A 27,370-nucleotide genomic window follows, 5' to 3' on the forward strand; every position below is an offset into this window, starting at 1 on the left:
CATGCCGCCAGCTTGGCTACCATTGTAAGATCTACACTTTGAACAAGCTACTTTTGCCAAAACATGAATAACCTACAGTCAGCTCAATGCTTGTGATCATCCATGTGCTATCTAAAGTATCAATCTACTCAGTTTGGACCCATTGAAGACCATTTGGAAGAGAGATATTTGAGGGGCAGAGACAAAATCAATCTAGGGGGTCTGTTCTTTCTTCTCCACACTGCCCCCTCCTCATCATTAAGGAATAGCAGTTTGTTCAGAAATGGAACTCTCCATCAAGATCCACATAGCATAAGGTGAAGGAGAGATTTTCGTTAACTACCCATTTTATTCAAACAGTGTAGACAATCATTATATTACTCAGGATTTTTCGGAAAGAACCTTTTGGATAATTGCCAACTTTCCTGCTCCTGTAATACTATACAGACATAGCCTAAAGCAGATTTTGTGCATAAAATGATTTTCAAAGGGCTGCCAGAAGAAATGAAAATTATGTTAAATAAAAGTATAAATGTTTCTAAACAAAATGTGAAGGAATTATGCCAAAATTAGCAATAGTGAAGATCTTTATTTATAGAATTACAATTTACATTTTTTTCTCTCCAATTCCTTGAAGAATTGTACTACATTTCCTACTGGCTATGATTCAATGGGTCATGTTAGGCCAGAGGAATGGGAAAGGAGCAGGAATCTATCAACAGGCATCCATTAATCACTTACAATGTTCTGGAGATACAACAAAACTACAAAAACAACCTTGGGACCAAAGCAAATTACATTCTAATTGAGGAGACAACATATACACAAATAAGTACCTGAACGACACATATAGGTGAAAGGGAACCTTAGAAAGGGGAGGCCCTAGTACTGAGGAGCCCTGGAAAGGCCTCTTGCTGAAACCAGGATTTGAAATGTCTTTTTCTTAGGTTTTTGCAAGGCATTGGGGTTAAATGTCTTGCCCAGGTCCACACAGCTAGGTCATTATTAAGTGTCTGAGGCTGAATTTGAACTCAAGCACTCCTGACTCCAGGGCCAGTGCTCTATCCACTGTACCACCTAGTCACCCCTGAAATAAGTCTTGATGGATGTTAGTGATGGAGGCAATAATTGGGAAGGAGAGCATTTCTGCCATGAGGATCATCCAATGTAAAAGTATGGAGATAGTAGGTGGAGCACTGTGTATGAGGAATGATGAGTAAGAAAACTGTTCACAGAAGAATGGATGGTTCATGTATGTAATGTATACTAGGTAGAATGTTGTTATTTTGCAGTGGTTTATGACTCTTCAGGACCCCTTTTGGAATTTTCTTGCCAAGCATGCTGCAGAGGTTAACCATTGCCTCCTCCAGCTCATTTTACAGATGAGGAAACTGAGGTAAATAGGATTAAGTAACTTTCCTAGGTTCATAAGCTAGTAAGTGTCTGAGGTCATATTTGAACTCAGGACTTCCTGAATCCAGACCTATCACTCCATCTACTGTGTCACCTAGCTGCCCACTAAAGACAGTAATGGGCTATAAAATTGAAAAGTTTGTTTGAGAACAATGAATACCAAGTCAAGGAATTTCTACTTACTTGATGAGCTAGGGATAGCCATGGACTTTTTTAAAAAATAGAAAAATGACATGCTCTGATAAACATGGTAGCAGTTTTTAGGATAGGCTGGAGGGGGCAGAGACTAGAGGACTTGATCAAAATTTAGGTAAACAGCAAAAAGAGTTTTAAGTTGCCAGATTTGTCTCCATGAAATAAAAAAAAAATCCAGGAACTGAGTAACTCTATTTTATTTCCTGTCTCTGTTATTTACTGTGTGAGACTTTGGGTAAGTCATTTGACTTTTTCAACTCTCAGTTTCACTCTCTATAAATGTGCAGTGATAGATTAGATGGACTTTGTAAGGTTTACTAAGTTCTAAATCCTATGGTGTCTCAACATTATAGTTTATCCATTCTGATTTTGTCCCTTTGTTCTTTTTGACCCAACATTGCTAAGTTCATTTAGAAACATTTCTCAATTCTTAAAATGTTAGAATTTATAATTGAAAGAGGCTTTGGAGATCTCTAGTCCTATCATCTCCTTTTACCATCATATTTACCCTGTCCAATCAAAGAGTGCCTACAAAAGGAGTTTGGGGTATACCCGAAAACTAAAGACCTGTTCTCTGTCAGCTCCAGCCACATGTGGCAGCCTCAGGCCAGAATCCCTACTCTTTCCAGGCAGAATTCTTGCTCTATCCAGTCTTTCTCCTTACTACATTAGCCTAAGCTGCTTTATGGGGCCAGGGTCCCAGATAACATCCCCCCTTCCTTTTCCCAGAGGATTGAGTTGGCAGGGAAGAGGTGAGAGGGACCTTTTTTTTCCCTCTCCTAACAATTCTCGTCATCCATTTCTGATTATTACTCTCTCCCCTCCCATAAAATGTGTGCCAGTGATGCTAGGGGACTAATCTTTTAATTTCCCCCCTGAAATCAAAAGGCTTTGACGATGAAGATAATAGATGTCAAATTTGACTAAGTTTGTATTTTCAATTCATTGAAAAGAAATATGAATCAATTTTTATTATTAAAAAGCATCAAGTTATAATTTATTCCCAAGGTCGAAACAAATTTTATGACAAAGTTGTTGCTTTTGAACCTTTTCATATATATATATATATATATATATATACATATATATGTATATATATATATATATATACATATATATGTATATATATATATATATATATATATATATATATATATATATATCTGAAATGTGTTTCTATACAAGCTATTCTACAGGAGGAGCAGAATTGTTTTTACCACTCATTAACCTAGGAAGATTTGTACTCTTAAGGTTTTAAAAAGTTAATTGTAGCACATGCAAGTTTTCATCCTCTTTCAAGGGCTATTCTATTTAACAGTGGTTGACAAATAAAACCTAATTCTTCCAGGCTTTCCACTAAGACTGTTTAACTCTGAAGATCCTTGCCTGACCACTGAGACAATACTTCAGATTTGCCATATCTTTTGTCTTGTAAATCTCCTTAAACAAACTGTTGTGTTGTCAACAGATGTATACTAGGTCCTTCCCAAGTGATTTTGGGTAAAAAAGAGGGGGGGGGTGCCTTTAAGAATTAATGAGCTATTTAGAAGAAACTTCTATTGCTACTTCAGTACCAGTATAACTTTGAGCAAATCACATTTTTAGGCATGTGTAAAATAACAGGCTGAACCAGATGTCATCTAAAGTCCTTTCCAACTCTAAATCTATAATCAGATGGTAATTTTATGGCAAAGTTGATTTTACATTCTTTTTACATTTTGCCCTGATTACTATATTCCTATAATTATTTTTCCAGAGAATAATTTATAATTAAAAGAAGGGCAAGTATTAATGTTGTTTGTTATGTTGCTGAAGAATAATAAGTATATTCAAATAGCATTATTACTCAGCTTAGAAAAATCACACACAAAAAATTCTGACATAGTCTCACTCTTCTAACATCTTTCTGGAAGAAGTGAGCCAATGGGAACTTTAAGACATGAAAGACGTGGCAAAAATATAAATGATAGTGATTTTTAACATTTTCATTTTGAACTTTCAATGTAGGACTGACTGAAGTTGCAATTGGGCATTTTCCATTAATACATGGTAAAGTGTTTACGAAATTAAATTAGGATTTCTATTGAAATCAGAAACAATTATAATTTCTGATATGTATATGTATATGTATTTATATATTTTATATTTATATGTATTTTTCTATATTACAGCCAAATACCACAAAGATTGTTGCTGTTGTTCAGTCGTTTCAGTGGTCTCCAACTTTCCATGATCCCTTTTAGGATTTTTCCATGGATTTTCTTGGCCAAAATACTGAAGCAGTTCGCTTCTTTATAGATGATGAAACTGAAACAAATAGAGTCAAGTGACTTGTCCTGGTCACAAATCTACAAAGTGTCTGAGGCAGAATTTGAACTCGAGTCTTCCTGACTTCAGGTCTGGAGTTCTATTCAGCACAGTACTAGCTAGTTGAAGGATTCTCTTAAGTTATGAAATACTAAAATTTGACTTGATGAGCTCATTTCTTCTCTCTTTCTTCACTCCTATGTCTCTTCTCCTTTTTTTGCCCCCCTATCCCCTACCACCCCATTCCACAAACTCCAGTGGCTCCCTAAGTTTAAGTCCAAGTTTAAGCCTAATATCCTAGTCATTACTTAAAGTTCTTTTGTCACCTTTCCCTTCTCCTTATGTCTTCTTCCCTTCTCTGGGTTTTATAGTATCACTCTGCTGACCTGCTTGTTCTTCTCACTCATGATCCTGCTTCTTTGGCTTTTCATTGGTTGTCCCCCATGGCTAAAATGCTTTGTCCCCTCACCTCTATCTCCCAGCTTCCTTGGTTTCCTTCAAAGCTCACTTCAATTTCACATCTTCCAAGAAGTCTTTCCCAGTTCCATACCACAAACCCCACTGATAGGGCCTTCTCTCCAATATTACCTTCCATAATACTGCATATCTTTTCTATGTACATAGGGTTTTGTATGCTGTGTCTCCCATTAGAGTGTAACCTTTGTGTGGGTAGGGGCCATGATTTTGCCTTTCTTTGTATGCACAGAGCTTAATTCAGTGCCTTACTTATAGTAAAATGTTTAATAAATATTTGTTAATTAGAGGACAGCTAGGTGGCACAGTGAATAGAGCACTGGCCCTGGAATCAGGAGGACCTGAGTTCAAATCCAGCCTCAGACACTTAATAATTACCTAGCTGTGTGACCTTGGGCAAGTCACTTAAATTCCATTGCCTTGCAAAAGAAATTTGTTGATTAACTCTCAAATGACATGTATTTTGTCCTGGGAAAAAAGACTGAATTTAAAGTCAAAAGATGTACTTGAATCTTGCTTCTGCCACTTGCCTTAGATAAATCAATTCCATGCCTCAGGTTTCTCATCTGAAAAATGAGAAAGTTTTGTCTATTTCAGTTCTGACTCATATTCAGTTGAACAGTCATGTTCTTAATAGGGCTTTTCTAGATGTCCTGTTTTGCTTTTATGTGTTTTTATTCAAAGTATTCACTGAATACCTAGAATTTCAGAGGTATATTTTGGGACAGATGGACTCCTTTTGTACTCTTTTTATTGTGACTATTACTACTTTTTAAATATAAATTTTTTTTGTTGTATACATAATAAACATCAACAATGCATATGCAACTGTGAACTGTTTATATATATATATGTATATATATGTGTGTGTGTGTGTATGTATGTGTGTGTGTTTGTGTGTCTGTGTGTGTGTATTTATAAATCATGTATTACAGTTAATATAGTAATAACAGAACTCCCTTGCTTGTTTTGTCCCTGGCTGAATTTCCTTCTATTTTCTTTTGTGTATCTTGTTAATGTTTCATTGAGGCTATTTTATTTGCTTTTTTTTCTTTCACCATTGCTATCCATTAAACCCATCCTCTAAAATTCCTCCCTTATAACAAATGTAGTACAGTAAAAAAAATTGTCACATTGGTTAATGCCAAATGTATGTGCTTCATTTTGAAACTCTAACCTCTCTGGTAGGTAGTAAGAAACATACTTCTCTATCAATCTTCTGAAATTGTGATTGGTCATAGCAATGATTATGGGTCTGAGGAGTTTTTTCCTAACATTATTTTGCTTTACATTAATGTGGCCATTGCATAAATGATCCAACTGTTTCTGTTAATTTCATTGTATCATTTCACAGAAGATTTATCAGGTTTCTCTGAATCCATCCTGATGTTGAATTGCTAAGGCAGAGGAAATAATATTCCTTTACATGTATAGACTACAATTTGTTCAACCATTTCTCAATTGATAGCCCTCTAGTGCATTTCTCATTCTTTCCTTAAACAAAAAATAAGGTAATAAATATTTTTATCTAAATGGTTCCTTTCCTTCAATCTTTGATTTTTTTGTGGCATATAACTAGGAAAATCAAGGGATGCATTTAGTGACTTTGTGGGAATATGATTCCAAATTATTTCTGACAATGATTAGACCAAATCATAGATCTTTCAATAGTGAATAGTGCAATAGTGTGTCTGTCCTCCCACAGCCATCCAACAATTGACATTTTCCTTCACTGCCATCCTTGCTAATCTGAGGTGTGAGGTCAAAACTCATACATGTTTTAATGTGCATTTCTTTCTTTTAAGTGATTTGGAGCATTTTTGTATTTGCATTTCATCTTTTGAAAACTGTTTATTCATATTCATTGGCTATTAGAGAATAGCTCTTAAACTTTACTGCTTATTATATATTTGTATCAATTCTCTGTAAGTCTTGAATATCAGGTCTTTATTTTTTTTTTGAATATCAGATCTTTAGCAGAGAAATTCAGTGTAAAGATTTTCCCCAGGTAACTTTTCCCTTTCTAATTCTAACTGCATTGATTTTGCTTCAGCAAAGGCTTTTCAGTTTTTCTAATCAAAGTTTGCATTTTGTCTTTTATGATTATGTCTATTCCTTGTTTAGCTAAGAATTCCTCTCTCTAGTTTTAGCTGCCTTAAGATATTGTCTTTCCTTCTCTATTTTTTTCATGCAATGATCTCTTATGGTTGGATTTGTATATCCAATTGGTATCTATTGTGGTATATGGTGAGAACTGATTGTGGTATGTGGTATGGGGGTATTTCAATTCATACCAAAGAGGCAACAATCTATCCTGCCAGCATAGAGATTTAGTTGTTCCTGATTCAGAAACAGAAAAAAAAAATGGACTGCCTTTTTTCTAACTCCTAAGATTTCCTAAAAGGAAGGTTTCCAGTTTAGAAGATATTGAAAATTCCATAGACATAGTTGACCTGTTATTTTCACAGAGCATTTGACAAAGTCTCTCATGCTGTTTTCATGTTCAAGATGGTTAAGAGTGAGCTTGTGCAAAAAGGAGGTCTATCCCAAAGTTGGGGGTGAAGATGATGAAGATGATTTATAACAAAAACAACAATTAACAGCTTAAATCTGATTTGAACAGTGTTTTACACAGCTGACCCTCATAACTCTTCTTTGAGGTAATTCATTCAAGTCTCCTCATTATAGAGGTAGGAAGACTGAGGTTCAGAGAGGCTAAGTAACTCATCTAAGATCATACCACTAGTAAGTGCTGATGCTTGGATTGCAACCTGAAGCTTCGCTTCACTTTTCATCAGACCACCTTGAGTGCATTCCTATACCAAAATGTTTGGTTGCAAATCATAAAAAAAAATTGCACAGAAGAAAGCAACTAGCATTTTTAAAAGGCATAGTTAATTAAATATTATAAAAATATAAAAAGCATTTGAAACATGCCTGCATATTTCAGATAACTAAAGTTGTTTTTTAAAGCAATTGTGATTAAGTGACTTGTCCAGGGTCCAACAGCTAATAAGTGTCTTAGGTCAAATTTGAACTCAGGTTCTCCTGACTCCAAGCCCAGTGCTCTATCCCCTGAGCCACACAGTTGTCACTATAGTTCTTTGTATATTTGACAAAATACCTCAAAGGTCCAAAGTTAAAACAACAGTGACTCTTTAGTTTAATCAAAATCTCTAGACTGGAAAGTCCCTCAGTCCTTATCAAGTTTCCATCTCTAAAAAGACGTTAGCAAGAAAATTGCAACTTACCCCAGTTGTCTGTGTTTTGTTTTCTAATGTTTTAATGGAGTTGCTGACTTATAGAGATGAGAAGATTGGTATGGATTGCAGGTTGTCAACAAAAGTACAGTCAATCAACTATTCACACTTTATTTATATGTCCCTGTCTCCCCAGTCCCCAAAGAAGTGCTGATTAAGTGCATTTCCTGATATAAACAGAAGACTTAAAGATTTTATCATTTGCAAGACCTTAAGTAATTTATTTTCAATTTGTTTCTTTAATAGAGTCAATTCTAAATATCAGGGCTAATGCTTTGGACAACAGTGGAGGAAAACAGGAGAAAGCTGGTAACCTAGGACCAGAGGAACCAGGAATATGCTGAAGATCTGGGGTCTAGACAACCAGGAAGTAATCAGGAGTCCTGAAACAAAAAAAAAATGATAATGATAAGCATGGTAAGTAGAAAAAAAACCAAACATAAGAAAATAGATTTGAAATAAGCAGAAACCACTTCATCCAAGCTACTAAAAAAGGTATATATGGCATTGGATTTGTAAAAACATAACCAGGAGTGGTTTACCTCTGGATGGAGTCTCTGAAATGACTTAGATACAAGAATGGAACATAGATGAAGTGAAGTCAGCAATATGTTGAAAAGGGAGCATTGGATAAACGACTGGCTGAAGCAGATTTGTTTGTGACAGTGAAGGAGCTTATGATGGAAATTCAGGATCAGATTATTGTCACCAGAAATTACAGAATGGTTTTCCTTAGTGATCCCAGAGTTAGTCTTCAATATAGATTCTGCAAGGAAGTTATGCAAACTGCAATCTATCACTGTGGGTTATTTAAATTTAGTGCCTATCAAATACTTAGCAAGATATGAGCCCCATCAAGACTGTAAAGCAGAGGCTCACTTTCACGGACTGACGAGACAAATCATCACATTACAAATGGAGACCTGCAAGGATCCTGAAGACCTCAATCAGTAAACCCTTGGGGGCATGGAGCATTATCACAAGAGAAATTGTTGCCCACAACTTTCTTAACATATATACATATATTTTCTAAGCCTTGTGAAATGAAAAGCTTTTCAAACATCAAAAACCTATTCAAGGAGATCCAGATCATAAAGGAACAGACTGAGATGATGACCAGCCTAGGCATACTCCCTACTACTGGGGTTAGACTGAGGATGATCTCAACGAACATACTTAGACGAGGAGCATAGATCCTATGGTTTTTATTCAGCTATAAAGAGCAGTTATTTTGTCCACCAGTTCAATTGTTCATATAATGATAAATATAAAAGTATAAGAGTGGGAAATTGACTTGTGGCTGGGCTGTTTCCATGTGAACCCCATGGAAAGATGAGAATAATGAGATGAGAAAGACAACAAGAACGTTGACAAAGCCTGTTCACCTTCCCTAGCATTCGATCCTCACAATAACCTTGTGAAGTAAGCAAGGTAAGTATTATTTTACATATCAGAAAAGTGGGACATAGAGAGGTTAAGTGAGTTGACCAAGATCACATCAAACCTCTGACCTGAGCTAGTGCCTTCTGCTCTGAAACAATACAACAGGTTAAGGCAACCTATAGCTCGGAAACCAGAAAAGCAGAAGTCAGAACAAATGCAAATTCTGGGCTTGGGCGAATAATGTAGCCCAGAAAACAACCTTAGAGGTTAATAAGTCCAATCTGCCACCCAGTGGAGAAATCCCCTTACTAAGGACAAACAACTGCAGCCACTCACTCAATCGAATTTGTGATCTGCCTCTGTGTTCCAACTGCTTAAAGAAGAAAAGCACCCTCCGTTTGTAGTGAGGACAGAGGTGCAGTGGAAAATACAATTTCTTGTCCCTGGAGAAAGTGTAACAGAAAACTCGAAGTCAGCTCTCTGCTGACCAATGTGTTGGAGGCAGTCTGGAAAACTAAACTTCATCTATCGGGATGTGAGAGGCAAATCCCCAAGGTAGATGGAGGCTGTCATCAGGTTGAATGTTTTATAAATATTTTGTATTATCCACAGAAGCTGACACATAATGTTTGTCCTTCATTCTGAAAGAAGACACATAGTAGGCACTCAGTATCTGTCTATTTATTTATCTGTCATCCATCTTCTATTGATGTAATTTCCTACTTTAAAAATTACATGATAGAGAATTTTATGACAAGCACTTATGACCATTTCTATCACTATCTATAATTGTGAAATATACTATAAAAAGGAATCTATACATTTACCTCCCACTGGCAATTTTGTTTATATGATTATTATCCCCTGGAAAATGGAGCTCTGCTATTTCTTCAGTTAACTTGAATATCTAGCCCATCAGGGGAAAAAAGAACCACAATAATGTGGCACATTTTCTGTGGTTTAACTTGATCTGAAAGCTATTCATGAGAAGGCAATATATTTTAAAACCAAGGCATCTTATTTTCATATTAAAATAAAATAAATCTCTACCCTTATCTTTTTTATGAAATATAAAATAAGTATAATATTAAGAAGGCACAGTAGTGGGTTAATGACCAGCCTCAAACTTAGAAAGACAGGGGTTCAAGACTGTCCTGTGTCATAAACTAGCTGGGATTTAATTTAGCAAAGGCACTTCGCCTCTCAGGGTTCTAGGCAGCTTTGAAGATTATTAGCTGTTGCAAAGATGCCATCTCTTGAGCTCAGAATAAAAGTCCCCAGAAATTCCCTATACCAATGGAATCAGCTTCGGTCCATATTCCCATTTAACTGTATTGCAGAAAACTATCTTGATAAATAGTAGATAAATAGAGATTGAGACTATTTTTTGCAGATTTCATTCTGTGATAAGAATGGATTCATTTGTTCATGAAATCATTCAACTGAGTTGAGGCAATAGTAAAAAAAATAAATGTGCATTTTTTTAAAAATCACCTGTTGATTATCTAGTACCTGTCTAATCAATATAAATTTACTGAACATGTGAAACATGAGAAATGCTAAAACTGTCATGTACTAGTTAGGGAAAAAGGGACAAAAATAATGATCCATTAAATGGTTTGTTATCTAAACGACAGGGCTGTGAGTTACCTAAAGGAAAAAAAATCCCTTTCCCTTTTTCTTTTCAGTTTCATGCACAATCTGATTCTACAAATCACACATATAACTAAGTCTACTCATTGCTGAATTACGTCTTATAATTGTAGAAAGAACTCAGTAAGATCTGGGAATGAGGAAATCAGGAAAGACTTAGAACAGATTACATTACAGTTTTCCTTTTTCATCTCTTTCCTCTCACATTATATCTGTGTACTACAAACCTAAAGTCCGAGCTAATATTACTATTAATGACAGTTACCTGGTTCTTCTAAGCTTTGAATCTATAATACTTGCTCTTGGCTGAAAAGATGAATTTCCAACATTATAAGAAACAAAATATCTGCTTTTTTAAGCAATCAAAACCTCAGAATCTTTCACCCTACTATATAACATCTGGACAGTTCAAGTCAAAGCTTGTGCAAAGGAAATAGAGGAGGAAAAGACTACCCAAGACATCTTGAAAAATAATGCATATATCATTTATACTCTCAAACACAAATACACAATTCTTTTCTGTTTTTCTCCTTTCATGATAAACAGTCATGACATCCCTTTCACCCCCCCCCAAAAAAAAGAATTCCACATTTTGGACTTTTGGTGCCAGTAGACAGAATAGGGAAGACTAATAACACACTTTTATTAATAGGCTAAGACCCTAACATCCTCAAGGTCAGGTTTGCCTAAGGGAGGGCAGCAGGGGTTGACATGGCCAGTTGCTGTGGATAGGGGGTTGTGAGAAAAAGGAAAGGGGGGGGGGGGAGAAGGACCAGGAGCTATGTTCAAGAAAATGCAAGAAAGCATGGCGGGAATATTTAGAGCTCCTCCAACAGACCAACAAAGTATTGCAGCTTGTTTTCCAATTCTCAGCTTCTGACAAAAAAAAAAAAAAAAAAAAAAAACAGAGAAGGGAGAAAATGCACCCTGATCTCTGAACCCTGACACTAACTTCTCCAAAAGAATCCATAGAACCTGGGGGATCTATTCCGAGTGGAGGCAGGACGTTGGGGCAGAAAGGGGGCCTAAATAAACTTGGGGGGGGGGAACATAATAGTAACTTTATGCAGTTCTTTTTGTGCTGCTAATACATGAATCTGAAGGTGAGGATGGGGTTGTGATGGTGGTTGAGGGGTAAAGGCAATGACCAAGAAAGGTAAAGGAAGGAGGATAAATTACGCTGAATTTTTCTTCAAGGGAAAATGGGATAAATGACAAAGCCAGGTGCATTTGGGTCGACTTGGAGAAAAAGAACTGTGGCTGAGATAGGAGAATTATCAGCTGCACAGATGGGCAGAAGAGAAAGATCAGAGCGATTCTGGCAGAACAATTAAAATGGGCAGAATCTCTGGTCCTAGCTTCGCCATCTAACCTTAACACCTTTTGGTAATTAGCCCCATTGCCCTGGTTGTTTGGCTGCAGTCGACGAAGAGCCAGTAATAATGTTGGACTCCTATTCTGGGATTCGAATCTGGGTTTTTTCACATAGACGATCCAGTTGGCCCATAGGGAACTAAAGGTGAAGTTTCATCATCTATGTCCTGTCTTTCCAATCAATGGCAGCAAATGTTCCTGTCGCTAATGCAGTTTTTAAGACAGGAATAGTTTGCTCGGAATTCATTCCCGCTCGAAGGGGAAAAAAAGGAAATGTGAATAAAGGCTAGGGGCCGAATTCTTTGGAGCTTCGGGAAACAGCCTTTCAGAGTCCTGGCAAAATGGTCTGACTAAGGTGGAAAAAGGAGAAAGGAGCAGTCCCCTCGGCCCCTTCCGGAGGCAGTGTTGCCTGGCTGCCTTAGCTCTCCCGGGGCATTGTGCAGGCTTGGCGAGCTACCGCTCCCCAAACTCCAATTTACCTGGCTCCTTGAGACCTGGAGGAATTGTTGCCCTTCCAGCAAAGTTTCCCCCAAACAGCCATCTGTTGCGCTCGTTCCGCCCGGGAAGGGCTGCCGTGCCACCTTCTCTGCTAACGTCTAAGTTTTCCAGCTTCCCATTTCAGAACTAGGCTGCTTCCTTCTGAGGAGGGGCCCCCGAATTTTATTTCCATTGAGTCCCCAAAGGTTAATTGAATTGGGATAGCACCCCGGGGCTCAGACAAGAGGGATCTTAGGGGAATCGTGGAGCCTGGTCCTCTGCCTCTAAGTCGGGGATGGGGACCGCACCCCGGGCGCAGATCACAGGTTCCGGGCCAGAGGGAGCGGCTGAGGGGAGCGGGAGCCGCGGTCAGCCCCGAAATTCTTTGGTCGAGGACTGGAGTGGCCCCGCACTAGGGCGCAAGCTTTAGCGGCTGGCACCTTGGAGTGATCGGGAGGGAGAGAGGACGGGCTGCGTGGCGTGGGGTCCCCAAAGGAGTGCTCCCTAGCCCTTGGGCGGCAAGAAGGCCCGGGGTCCGGGCTGGGGGGCTCCCTCCCTCCCCACCCTCCTACCTCTGGAGTGATCCCCAAGCGGCCACAGCTACGGCTCCCGGCCACGGTTCCAACAGACGCGCCGCGGTTCGGGGCGATGCGGCGGGACGCCACGGAGCCCCTCCGGCACGTCTCGGCCCTGGTCACTTCCCTCACCCGGGGTTTTGGCCGTCCGGCGCCCAGCCTTCTCCCGCCTTGCTAGCGCCCTGCCGCCCAAGCGGCTCTGCCCCCTTGGGCCCCTCGCGCCCACCCCCCCACCCCCCCGCAGCTCCTCAAGTGCTTGGAGCCCCTCTTTGGGAGAGCGGGGCGGGGGGCTTGTTTGCGGGGACTCTATTTGCTGCTGAGAAAGAGCGGGCTGGGAAACTTCCCCAGGAAAACATGATTGAGTTTAACTTCAAGGGGGTGGGGGTGGGGGGTCTCAGGTGGGGGGCGGCCGCGGCGGAATCACAGAGATCAGCGCGGCCAGCCGGGAAGGAGCCGGGGGCGGCTCGGCTCCTGCCTCCGTTCCCCAGCCATTGGGAACTTAGAGATTTCCCTCCTGCTGGCCCCCACCCCTCTCCCCCGTTTCCCGCGTCAGCAAGCAGCGGCCGCCCCTTTGGGGGGGGGAGAGGGGTGCGGGGGTGTGCGGGAGGGGGGGCGGGCTTGCGCGCCTCTCTGAGAGTGGGGAGGGGGCCCAGCCCTTGGCACTGCACCATCCCCGGCAGGCGGCTGGGCACGGCTTCTCCCCCTCCCTCTCCGGAGCCCCCGTCTCCTCCCCCCCCCCCCGCTTGGTCCCTCCCCCTTAGTATTGAAAAGGGGCTGCAGCAGCCCGGCTCCTCGCAGTCTGCGAAACTGTCAAGCGAGCCGGCAGCCGGAGGAGAGCAGCGGCCCAAGTCCCCGCCAAGAGCCCGGCCGGAGCAGAGGGGCTCAGCAGCGCCCGCAGCCGCCGGCCGGCCGCCCGGCCGCCCCCAGCCCCGCACAGGGGAGCCCCGGCCGCCGCCCCCTCCCAGAGGCCGAGCGGGACCAGCGGCTCCTCCCGGGCCGCCGCTGCGGCGGCTCTGCCGCCGCAGCGGCGGCACAGCCACAGCTGCGGGCGCCCCCGCGGTCAGCCGGCCCCGCCGAGGGCCCCCCCTCCCCCGCCGCCGCCGCCGCCGCCGCCGCTTGAGGGCTCCGGGGCCACCGCTCCGGCTCCCGCGCTCCGTCGCCTGAGCCATCCGGCTGGGACCCGCGGCCACCGACGGGCCGCATGAGGACCTCGCTCAGCCGGTGAGTATCTGTGCCAAGAAAGAGCCCGCGCCCCCGGGGCCGCCGTGCTCCCGCCCCGCACCAAGCCCCGCGCCCAGCTCGGCGCCCAAGGACCCCCTCCCTCCCGCCCCGCACACGCTCCTGGACGCCCCCTCCTCCGACTCTGGCCTCCCCCTCCTGGGGGGGGGAGAAAAAGTGCGCTCTCCGGGCGAGGGGGCGCCTGCCCCCCCCAGCTGCCCCAAACCCTGCCCCCCCCCAGCTGCCCGGCTACTTTGGGCAAAGTCCCACCTTAACTGTCGGGCAGCGAGCGCACGTGGGGCTCCTGTCTCCCTCTCACTTGAGCGCGCTCCTGCGAGCCTCGAAGCCCTTTAGGCTGGGATTTCGGAGGAGCCCGGGCCCCCCCCGCCCCGTCGGGAGGCGGCGCCCCGACTCTGGGCCGCGAGCGCCCGGAGAGCAGACGACAGCCCCCTCCCCGAGCCCCCCTCGCCTGGCCCTCTCTGCCAATGGCAGGGAGGGCGCCCCCCTTGGTCTCTCCGAATTTCGCCCCCTCCCGTCCCCCCACCCCCCAGGCGGGAGGCGTCTCCACGGCCCCTTTCCCCAGGAAATGAACGGGACTTGAGAGCCCAAGTGCCCCGCAGAGCCGGGGCTTGGCCCGGCATCCCGCGCTCAGCATCCCGGGCGGGCTGCGGAGCCCAGGTCCAGAGCGCGGCTCCGGGGCTCCTCAACTTCCCCAACCCAACTGCAAAGGCAGGGACCAGGGAGAACTGGCAAAATTCGCAGCTCAGGTGGGGGGGGGGGGAGCCCAGGATGACAAGGTGGGGAGGGCACGGTGAGTGGGTATTAGGGAGCTGGGAGGGGCTGGCAGAGGGGGAGGGGGGGTGGGCGGAGACTGGCAAGGGGTGGGGAGGGGACTAAGAGGATGGGAGGGGCGTTAGTGGGCGGAGACTAGGAGGAGGGGGTTGGGGTGGAGACTGAGGCTGGGCGGAGTTAGTGCAAGGGGCGGGGTTAGGGGCGGGGTTAGGGGCGGGGGAGGGGCGGGAGGGAGGGGCAAGGGGAGCCCAGGGGAGGGGGGGCTACTGCAAGCCCCGAGGGAGTTAAAGATACAATGTAATGCGGTCTTATCCTGCATTAATAAATGTGTCCAGAATGAGGTAAGTGAGAGTTCCACTTAAGGCCGCCCTGGGCAGGCCCCACCGGCACCACTGGATTCCTTTAAAAGCACCACATTTTGGAGGTTACCTTGATAAGCCATAGGATGACTAGGGTTGTGAAGCAATTGGAAAGGATGAAATGGGCCAGAAAATAAAGCAGGTGTGTGGGGAGGGCATCAAGAGTGCAGCTGGGCTGGGGGTGGGGCAGGAACCCGAGGCTCTTGGCTGTCACCTACACACTGGGACACCCCTGCCATCCGGAGGTCCATTTCCCTTGTAAGGCAAGACATCTCCCTCCTGATGTCATGATCCTCACTGAGGCTGAAGGGACTTTATATGAGTGTCCTCATACAGAAGAAACGCACTATAGGGACATGAACAGCCTTGCACTTGGGGGTGAGCAATTCAGTCACACACACAGAAAGAGGGACTGCGGAAGGTGTAACCTAGGCAGGAGAAAAACCAAGTGTGCGTTAGTGGACGCCAAGTTCACGAAGGGCTAAGAGACTATGGCCTGCTAGGCAAAAAAAAACGGAACCCAATCTTTGCCTTCATTATTCAAAGTGCAGTTTACATGGTGTGTGGAATGGAGGGGGAAATTTTCTAAGGATCTAAAAGGCTGTCCGTGAATCTGACATGAAGTCCTCCCCTTCACTTCAAAGGATCAAATGTATCAATACAAAATCAGGGATGCATTGGGTTGCATTTCCTCATTCAGTAATGCATGAGGAAATCACCCCCTTTGCCTGGGGAGAGCTTAGAAAAAGCCGAGTGCTAATGGTTGTTACCTGAATTTTCAGTTAGTGGATGGCAGAATAGCAAAGGAGAGTAGGAGTTGCTGGGGTGTGGGGGGTGCAGTGCATTTTCAAAATCTTTGCTTTGGAGCCGAGCCTCTTTGTGTCCTGGATCTCTGCCAGTCTGGTTAAACCTGTAGACCTCTCTTCAGGGCAAAAAACGCGTTTAAATACATAAATATATCCTAATGTGATTACAAAGGAAACCAACGGTATGGAAGGACAGTTATCAAAATCTCTCTTTTTTTTTCCCAAATCATAGTTGAAGAATTCTTGCATAAAATTTAGGATTTAACTTTAGGTTTCTGTAACACATGGATAAAAGACAGGGAGATAGAAAAGCCTTGGGTCAAAGGTGAGTGGGGGAGGAGATTAGAGATCAGGAATGCATGTTAAGGTAAAAGATTGAGTTGCAAAAACCACTGGGTTCCCCCCCCCCCCCATGAAAGAACATGGTATAAGATGAGGGCAGAGAAGTGACTTCAGAAAAGGGAAGAGGAAAGAAAAAACTGAATTCTCTGCACTGGCTAGATCCAGCCTATGGAGTGTTCAGGGAGCAATTCAGAAGCCAGTTTCCAACATAGTCCCATTCCCAATTCCCACGGTTCAATGAATTCGAACTCTTCAATGTAAGCCAAAGAAGACAGGTTCTGGGGAGCATCTTCCAGACCTGGTAACAACTAAGTAAGATTTGACTATAAATCTAATTGTTTAAAACAAAGCACTCATAATCACTGCAGAGAGCCCTGGAGGAAGGTGAGTGAGTGTGTGTGTGTGTTTGGGGGGAGGAGGGAAGAGTTAAATTCTAGGAAACTCAAATTCTTTCTCAAAAGGAAAACTGAGCCGTTTTAACGAAACAGAGTTTTATTTCTTCTCCTCCCCTTCTTGGGGCAGAGAGGAAAAAAATGCACTTCTTATTAGAAGCTATATATAAATTTCTGTCCTGGTGAAAGGAGACAGCCCAGTTAAACTGGGGAGGGGGAAAGCACCCCAAATCTGTCCCTCCAAGGCTTCTGTGGCTCTGGTGTTGCATTCGAGACACACACACACACACACGAGAGAGAGAGAGAGAGACAGAAACAGAGAGAGAGAAAGAGAGAGACAGAGAGACAGAGACAGAGATAGAGACAGACAGAAAGACAATGGAGGGAGAAAGACAAAAACGAGAGAGAGACAGAAACAGAATGAGAGACATACACAGAGAGACACAGAAATAGAGGGACAGAGATCAGATATAGAGACAGAAACAGAGAGAGACAGAAAGATAAGGACAGAGATGAGAAACAGAGAGATAGAGACAAAGAGACAGAGAGACAAGGACAGAAATCAGATATAGAGAGGGACGGAGATCAGAGACCGAGGGGGGGGCGTGGGAAGACAGACAGATAAGGAGAATCAGAGACAGAGACAAAGAGACACTGAGACTGAGACAAAGGTAGTCAGAGATAACAGAGACAAAGGCAGAGAGGGATACAGACATAGAGAGACAGAGACAGAGAGACAAAGGCAGAGAGAAGGATACAGAAGTAGAAAGACAGAGACATAGAGAGTCAGACACAGAGAAATAGAGACAGGCAGAGACAGAGAGACGGAGAGAGAGACAGACAAGAACAGAGCAGGCACCTTTAAGAGGGGGAAAAAGTCATTTCTCCCTTTGTATTTCCATTTTATGCCCCTCCCTTTTTGCAATGATGTCAGCGGCTTCTGGCAGTCGGGAGCCTGGGAGGCTGTGGTATCCCGCTGAGGGTTCCTGGAGCTTCCCACTCCTCCACCCTGCTCTCTTCTCTGCCTCCCCTTCCCTCCTTTCCCACCCTCCTTTCCCTCTTCTTAACTCCGTTGCCCTCTCCTCCAGCCCTTGGCAGGTTCCTGCAGCGTACCCCAGATGGTGGCAGATTCCTTATTCGGGGACCAAACCTAGTTTCCCCCTCCCTCCGCCCCCCCCATTGTCATTCCCTTTCCCTGTTCCTCTGCCCCTCACTTTCCTCAGTTCATTTGCTCCTTTGCTTTCCCTCCAAAGAGAGTTGATTGGGAGAGTAAGTTGCTTTTAAGATAATAAAGAAATACCCCTCCCTCCCCTCCATGTCAGTGGGTGGCTGTCACCCCTCCAGTTAGGCAGTGAGCCAGTTTCGGAGGGTAGGAGCAACCCTGGGACTCTAAAGCAGGGATGACGTTTGCCTTTTTCTAACTACAAACCATCCCAACCTGGACCAAAAAGTTCCTTGGTCTGCCCCCTCTCCCCCCACCCCCACCCCCAGCTCTGGCTGACTGGCTCTTTGATGGTCTCTTTCTCCTGTCCTCCATTCTGCCTGGCAGAATCAGCTCCCTGAGGTATTTAGGATTTGCTTCTTATCCTTTGCTCCTGGGCTGCCTGGTTTCGGCGAAGACGCCCTGACGCTGTCCTGAGCAGCCAGACCATCTAGATTGACATCTCGGGCAGAGCAGGAGCCGAAGGTAAGGAGAGAGGGCTCACGAGCTTGAGCAGAGTATGGGAAGTCCATCTCTGTCCCCTCCTGTCCCCTTCAGAGGAGAGGCTAGCGAGGGGAAGGCGGCCAGCGCCTGCGGATTCCCCAAGACACAGTGGGAGTCCCTAGGGCTTCGCTGGAGGAGGAGGCAATACCGCAAGCTCTGCGGCACTGTCCCCAACCCTGGAGACGGGAGCGCCCCCCCACGCCTCAGTTCTCTAGGGGTTCTCATCCCAGGAGTAGGGCTTTTGGGGGGAGAGAACTCTTTTTTCGTCATGGAAGTTCTCCCCTGGGAGAGGTCTCCACAGACTGCTGGCCGCTAGCTTTGAGTTAGGTGAGAGGAGATAAGGACCATGGAGAGCACTCAGTGTAGCCAGAAGTCGAGGTGCCTCTGCTGGAGATGGGAAAGCCGTTTGCCAAGGCTGGGAGGGGGCCAGCAGCCAGTCAGTCCCCCCCCCCCCCCCCCCCCCCCCGCGCCTGCCTGGATGCTGAGCGCTGTCCAAAAGCTTCAGCAGCAAGGGACCCCTGGCCCGGACAGGGCGCTGAGCACATGCCTCTGCCTTAGAACCTTTATGGGTTTTTTTTTTTTGCAAAATAGAAATTCAGGGTAGAAAGCATCCAGACTGCTGATGGCAGGGAAAAGGAGGGGAAGGGATGAAGAGAGCAGGGAATGGTGCTCTTCTCTGTACATAAGCACGCACAGCTTCTCTGTGTGTCTTCAGAAAAGGAGCAGGGGTGGCGGGGAGGCTGTCAGCCTTCTCTAGGAACTTAGAGAGATCTCTAGAGAAATTGCATAAATCTATGTCTCCATACTTCATCTTAGGAAGAGGGGGAGTTGTGGAGGGAAGACAATTCGGAGAAAAATTTTGTTTGATGTCACTCAACATATTTGGTGAAGTGGGGGCTGGAGAAAGAATAAAGGACCAGGCTGAACCCAGACAATCAGAAGAGCAATTTGTTACTCATCAGATCCCCCTATCAAGGAGCAAGATTCAGCTTAAGCTCCCGAGGACCAAATCCCCAGTCAATTGCAGTGAAATTCTCTTTCAGAGAATCAAGCTGGTCTTTAAAGAAAGTCCCCGGAATACGTTGACCATCCATACAGGAATTTTGTCTTCGCTCTCCTAGAGGAATAGCTAAAAAAATTGGTGAAGATTTTTTTTTCTGGTGGGGGCGCGAAGTAAGAGTTAGTGTCTGTACCGTCTAATTTAGAAACAAATATGAATTTTCTGCATATCCCTATACAGTGAACAATTTGAGATAGCCCAGAAGTTTTTTTAGTGATCACGGTGACATCATTTAGTAAGCATATTCTGAGGCACGTAGAGTAGGATATACAGAGAACAGCTTCCATTTGGTTTAAAACACATAATAAAGCTTCTGTACATATGTAGAGCAAAGGTGCTGATTAAATGTAAAGATTGCTCAGAATGCAAAATTTTTTTTCCTATGGTCTAAAGTCATTTGTTTTTCCATTTGAAATGTGTACACAAACCTGGATAATGGTTGCACACTTCAATGACTTCAAAACTGTAAATTTTGCATGAGAGAAAGGTAAGAGAATGGAATGCTGGCTTGAGAAAGGTAAGACTGTTCGATATCTGCTCTCACTGTGATAGAGAAAATCTTAAGTACAATGACTTCTTTTTAAGTATTTGATCTTCAAATAATGTCCTCGATGATTTTGAAGTATTAGTGTCAAAGTTCTTAGGAAAGAATGGTCTAGCTATATAAGACATTTTTCCTTTTACATTTATTCACAAATATACCTATTGGAGGTGAGCCAAACTTTGTTTAATCCCTTATATATATTTTCACACTAATTTAAGTATTAAAATGGCATAATGCAAAAAGAGATCAGTATGCATGTATATTTATTTACTAACATACAAGTACCTCTGAAAGCAAAGCTTATAGAATATTTTTAAACTGGAAAATAAGGATAATTATTTAAAAACTTTTTCCATGATGACATCCTTTCTGCTGTCCCAGGTTACTGGCTGCACTGTTCATCCTCGCAGCTGTTCTTTTAATTTGAGTGTAAGAACACCTTGCTATGGTTCAAGGATAATTTATATGCAGTATAGTACTATAAGCTCAGTGGAATTGGTTTTATCCATCACAGTCTCTGCAAAAAGGGAGATCAAAGATCTGACCCTTTGGTCTTGTGCTGAATTTATATTCTTCATGGACCTAAGCAAGAAGCCTATTGACAGTCCTCACACTTTTAAAGTTAGAGGAATGTCAGCAGTTGTATTATGCCCCTCACTTCTGAGGGGTTCATGTTTAGGAATGAAACCCTTCTCAGAAACCGAAATTCATCTATATTTTTAAATACTAAGATTAATCAATAATCTTTTGTTTCTTTTAAAAAGAAGTATACACACACACACACACACACACACACACACACACAAAGACTGACCACTCTTTCCATTAGGCCATCTTGTCACTTGAACCAAAATAAAATTCAAAAGTGACAAAAGGGGAAGTGAACAAAGTTCAGCTTCTATCGATAGGGTTCTTCAATGAATGGAGTATAAGGACCATTTCGGCATCCATATCACTGGAAGTGAGATTTTTTTATTGTTATTAACTTGTTAGCTTAATAGGAGATGTTATACACTTGAATACCATGGTCCTCTATGGAATATAATGAAAAATAGACTTGGACACTAATAATTCAAAATCATATTAAAGGAAATGTAAGCTAAAGAAAGGAAAGTATGAACCACATTCTCTAGGTTATCATTTGCTTAATTCTCCTGAACTGGAGCAGTGCAATGTGTCTGGCTTTCCAGTCAGAGAAGGTTACAATAGGAGAAATCATGTTATTCATTCAACCCAGCCTCATTCTACACCTACTATGTGCAAAACACTAAAATAGAGAATACAAATATAGTCAACAGTTTCTACCCTTGAGGTGCTTCTCAATCAGAAAAACAAAACATTTATATACAAAAAATAAGTATAGTATAGAATTGAATATTACATCATACCAGTCCTAAGTAAAGGATTCTTAGAGTTCCCAGAGAAACCTTTGGGAATAATAAAATTTATAAGTGAATTTAATTGGATTAACGTGATAGATCATTAAACTGCAGAATTCTATTAACAAAAAGATCTCACTCATCCTAAAGGGTCTGGAATGAAAAGTGCTAGATGAGGTATTGGCTTTCCACTCAATGCTTTTAAAGAGTTAAACTTGCTAGTCTAATATTCTTTGAAAGTGGTGTTAATATTTAAGGGAACAATCAAAAAGACTGCTCACCTAAAATGATGTCATCTTGTGTACCATTACTGGAATGGTAAAGCCTTGGTTTGTCACATAGATATTTTAGAGCAAAAACTCAATTGTGATCTGATTAGAAAGGCTTCATTCTCATCAGGCAAGTGTACTATCGGGTTGGGGGTGGGGTTAGGGATAGAAAGCTTGTCTTTCTCAGTTAGAGTTTCTCAATATAGAAATGACTTGCAAGAAATCATAAAAGCTCTTTCCAGCTTTTGCACTTTTAAAAGCTTTCCTGTTTAGGGATTTAAACTGCCCTTGTAATTGGCTATAATGTACTATGCAGGGAATAAGAGTAGGATTAGTAGAAAATAAATTTTGAAACAGTGGCAATGCCTGCATTTTTCATATGTGACACAAATATAATGACTTATCCCTTCCTCACTCCCCATTTAAGTAATCTGTCTTTGAATATGCAATCTGTTTTGAAAAAGCTAATTTTTGAAAAAGCCAGTTGCTGAGAAAAGTTTTCTCTACCTGAATATATAAAATGTCATTATTATAAGAATTTAGTATATTTTGATGTACCCATAACATACCAATTTGAAGAAAAATTCATTCATTTAGTAGCATGTCCTCTCCTTAAGATTAAAAAAAAATTTCCATGATGAAAATGTAAGAGTTTTGCATTGATTGTTGCAATCTGCTGGTTTTTCTAAATCCAATTCATAGGTACCATTTAGATGAAGTCGTGGTTTGTTGACATGGAATAAAGTTAAGGTTTCTTAACGTGGCAAGTGCTTACCATTAGAATATAATTCGTCCTCCATCAAAATTTTTTGCCACTGTTTTCTAATTATTTTTATGCAATTATTTTCTTCAAACATGCTACTTTAGAAATAGTAATTCTCTCTAATAGATTTCCTATGTGTTCTTTATCAGATCAACAAATATTTATTGAGTGCCTGTGGTATACCTTAGTTTATTTCCTAGCATATAGATTCCAGTTCTTGCCTCACATTTTGCCCCCTCCAGTGTTCTGCTCACTGTCTTATCTTAATCATTCATCCAATAAACATTTGTTAAGTACCTTCAATATACTGGGCATGGTGCTAGGATCTGAGAATACAATGACAAAAATTAAAACACTTTTGTATCTAAGAATTCCATTCACAGAAATGATAGGGAATTTTTTGGGAAAGGGACTAGATTTGAGATTTCAGGGGAACCACCTTTGATCAATGCAGATTGTCAACTGTTGTGCAATTTATAATCTTGAAAATTATCATCCACCTTTTTTGTTTTACTGAAAATGCAAAGTCTCAAAAAGGATGCAACAGAAATTAGTGAATATGAGTACCTTATGAAACTATTTTTACTTCATCTACTTTTAGGAATTGGCTATTTTTTATTTATTTGACGAATCACTATATCATTGTCATAACATCAGCCATGCTAATCAAGCAGTTGTCTTCTTTTAGATGAGATCTCGTTGTGTTCATATATGATCAAAAGAATGCTTTAGAAAGGTATTACATTCTTTATTCTAATAGAACTAGGAAGTATCCTTATGAAAAATCACTGCCTATTGCTGGGCCTCAGTTTCCTTCAGTGGAAAATAAGCTAGAAGAGGAGATTGATCTAGATTACTGATTCTGAAACTTGTTTATCTCAAGATGCATTTTACTCTTAAAAATTATTGACTCCTCAAGATATTTTATCTGGGATATATACACACACACACACACACACACACACACATATATATATATATATATATATATATATATATATATATATATATATATTTACCAGGAATAGATAGCAAGCAAAATATTTTAGTTTTATCTTGAAAATAATGTTGACTTCACAGACCCCCTGAAAGGGTCTTGGGGACTAGGGTCTCTGGACTATACTTTGAGAATCATTGACCTAGAGGATTTCCTAAACTCACTTTCAGCTCAAATCTTCCATGATTCCTTATAGCAAGGATCATTAATATAGCACATACTTTCATTACCATAATTCTGCCTTATATAGTGTTATCAGGTCAGTGGTCATGGTAAAACAATCAAGGCTGTAATGTGTGCCTAACGCTATACTAGGTACTCTGGGAGATAATAATAACTTAGGTTTATACAGCACTTGATCAAGTTCTATCTGAAGTTTGACAGGGAGATTGCCCTTAGGGGTTCACAATTTGGTTGAAGAAAGGTTAACATTTGAAGCAGAGAACAATAGTAGTCAAGACCTATTTATATATTTCCTAATTGTTCTAGGAGCAAGGAGGCTATCTAGAACAATATGGTCTCTTGTCATCCTTTCCTTCAAATGTTTCTTGAATTAGAAGATAGATATGATCAGCACTAAAGACCATCATTATGTAGTTTGTAATTAGCCTTGCTGAGAAACACTACTGGTTGGATTTCTTATCTATGGAAATCAAAAGTATTTATGTGGTTGACATCTTTTTCTGGAAGATTTTTCTCCCCTTTAGTTCAATGGTAGCAATTTTAATTTTTAAAATGTATTTTTTTTAAAAATGGGAAAATAAGTTCTAATTCATTTAAGGAAAAAAAAAACAGCTACCACCAAAAGTTCTGTGTACCCAGCTAAAGAGCACATATCATTGAAGGGAATGATATAAAATTTAGCAATGCAGAAGCTAGAGTAACTAGGTTAAGGTTTTTTAAATTATTATTTGCAGACTTGTAACAAGTTGTTTCTTTGTTTATCTAGTTTTATCATAAGGTAAACTGGTACTGTTATTGGGGGACATTACACAGTTCAGTCTTCTAATTTTAGGTCTCTTGAGTAAGTTTTTTAAGAAACAAAATACTCATTTTTAGATTTTTTGAGAGTGAATTTTTAATTGTTATTGTAGACAACTTATCCCTTACATGTTTCATTGAGTGTGAGGATAAACAGGCAGCAAAAAGCAATCTTTCTGATTGGATTGGCGGAAACATTTATTAAGCACTTAGTGTATGCTAGGTGATTTTAAGTAGTTTCCCTTTTTTCCCTATAGAATCTTGAAACAATTTGTTTTACTTAGGGCCAGTGTGGGGGGGGGGGCAGGGAAAAATGGGAAACAAGACTGAGATTGAGCAGATGACTTTGAAATGACTTCTAATGGCTTCCCTCTTCCGTTACTGTGTTTTATAAACTTGTTTGTATGTGGGGAATGACATGATTTCTTGGTTACTTGATGGCCAGGTATGACAGTAGTGGCATGGAATGAAAATGTCTTCAGTTCTGAGAGAAATTAAAGAATGAACTGGACCACAGACTGCTCCTTTTTAATTGAGAGAATTTTTCTAAGTGTATTCATAGCTCTCAGTTTAGCATTACATCTTTATTCTTAGAGGTTATACGAAGTAGATGCTAAGCAAATATCAGAAATCCTCACAATTTTATACTACTGCCAGATGCTTTTAATTAGCATGAGGAAGTCTTTTTTGATTAAGCATGAGATAATAGCATTCATAATTTTTGTTGCCTAATCAAATAAAATGAATGAGCACAAAATAAGACGTTTAGGGAAAACTGGGCTGTCATTCTTTTGTATAATGTAGATTTTCGTGGACAGCTGATCAAATAGAGACTTTAAAGGTCTTTACTTGAAATATAGTGATTGGACAGTTGTGAGAAAAGGAAAGCAAATTATCAAGAATAAGAACCAGTAAAACATTTCTAATCACCAGCATTGCTAATGAGATAATATGTTAAATTCCATAAAAAGGATTTATACAAATTTATATTCAATGCAAATCTTAGGAAAGTAGTATATAAGACAATTAGGTATTTTACCAATAATTTCAAGATGTTAATTCCTTTTATTTTTCAATTTCATTTTTTATTTATAAAAATCTGTTTTCAGTTCTTTCCACTTGTTTATTTTCCAAATTTCATAATCAGTTTCAATATTTAAATTTCAACATTTGGTTTAACCCTCCAGTCAAATTAATATTTTATTTTTTGTTTAAAGGCCACAATGATACATCTTAGTATCCCTTTTGGAGTCCATTTTGTAGGCAATTACTATATGTCTACAAAAACTTTTGCACAGCTTCCAAAGGTGAGATTATAAAAAATATTTAACTAAATTTTTCAATCTCAAAAAAATCATTTTTCTCTTTCACTCATCTCCCTTCCCATTAAACATAGAAATAAAAAAAACACCTTTGTCACAAATATGTATAACCAAGCAAAACAAATTCTTCACATTATCCATTTCCAAAATATATTTTAAAATGAAGTATCAGTAATCAGATATATAGGATTAATTGATAGAAAAATTTAAATCTTGGTTACAATCAGTGTTGTAAAATGGCATTAAAGGTCAGGGATTTATTTTGGTTTTTTGACCATAGAAGTCAGTGGTCCCTTAAGATCAAAGCTTAGATGTAAATTTGATCATACTGGCTTCATATCATCATCTAAAAACTGTACCCAATTATATGGGGATTGGGTAGGGGGGAGTGGTAATCTAGTTGATAATGATGGATACTCTGACTAATGATTTGTCATAAACATTTGATTTTTTAAGTGTTTTGATTCTGGTAATTTTAACTATAAATTTTAAATACTTTATAATTTTCATGCTTATATTTATAAGCATAAAATTGACAATGAAAAAGGTTAAATTTTATAGACTAAAGATAGTTAAGTTGCTTTTGACAAAATTCAAAATTAATTTTATACCTTCTCTTTCATATATAATATTTCCTAGAACATTAAAAAGATTCTTGATAGGACTTCTACTTAAGGAAAGAACAAAACAAAATCCAAAATATAAAATGGCAAATATCAACTAAGTATTAGAATATAGAAAAATTTCATTTATATCAAAATTTTTATATTTATCATTTAGTGGAATAGCCTAGTAGGAAATCAGTCAGTTTCTGGGAAGGAATTATTTTGTCTCCTTCATTTATGAAGCATTTATCTTGCCAAATAGAATCATTTCTGAATCTCATAACTGTCTCAAACTTGAAAAAAATGGAAAAGTATAATCAATTGAGTTGGCCTTGGAGCTAAGACTATGTGGCCATACCACTGACCATGGCATCCTGGAGCCGAAATGAACTTCTCCATTTTCTAGGAAAGTTTCACAGAGAGGGTGTTGACCTTCATCTTCGAGAGGATTTCCTTAACCTGGGAGGGCCCTATACCATTGAAATTGCAAGTCTAGTGCCCATCCCTCTTGCCAATTAAAAAAAATTCCTTGAAATCAGCCACTAAAATAGTGGAAATAGACATGTTTTTGGTAGGAACTATAATGTAGTTCTCTCCGGGTGACTTAAACATCTAAAGAACTGTGACATCAAAGACCTTGATTGAACTTAGGAACCACTACCTTCCTAATCAAATAATGTTAGTTAACTGTAAGTCTTTGTAAGTTGGAAAGAACAGAACTTGTTTTGTAGCCTCTTCAGAATCCT

The 27,370-nt window shown here is 41.1% G+C and overlaps 1 protein-coding gene across 1 annotated transcript in view; it reads left to right on the forward strand.

The window, feature by feature from the left end:
• The first annotated feature begins 14,238 nt into the window (after positions 1-14,238).
• Positions 14,239-27,370, forward strand: part of LOC141502154 (protocadherin-11 X-linked-like) — a 550,716-nt gene continuing 537,584 nt past the window's right edge. The window contains exon 1 of the mRNA XM_074206744.1: positions 14,239-14,311. The gene's annotated coding sequence lies outside the window, so the exon portion shown is untranslated. The remainder of the gene's footprint in view (positions 14,312-27,370) is intronic.

Source organism: Macrotis lagotis, chromosome X (assembly GCF_037893015.1).
Source record: "Macrotis lagotis isolate mMagLag1 chromosome X, bilby.v1.9.chrom.fasta, whole genome shotgun sequence".
Taxonomy (NCBI): domain Eukaryota; kingdom Metazoa; phylum Chordata; class Mammalia; order Peramelemorphia; family Peramelidae; genus Macrotis; species Macrotis lagotis.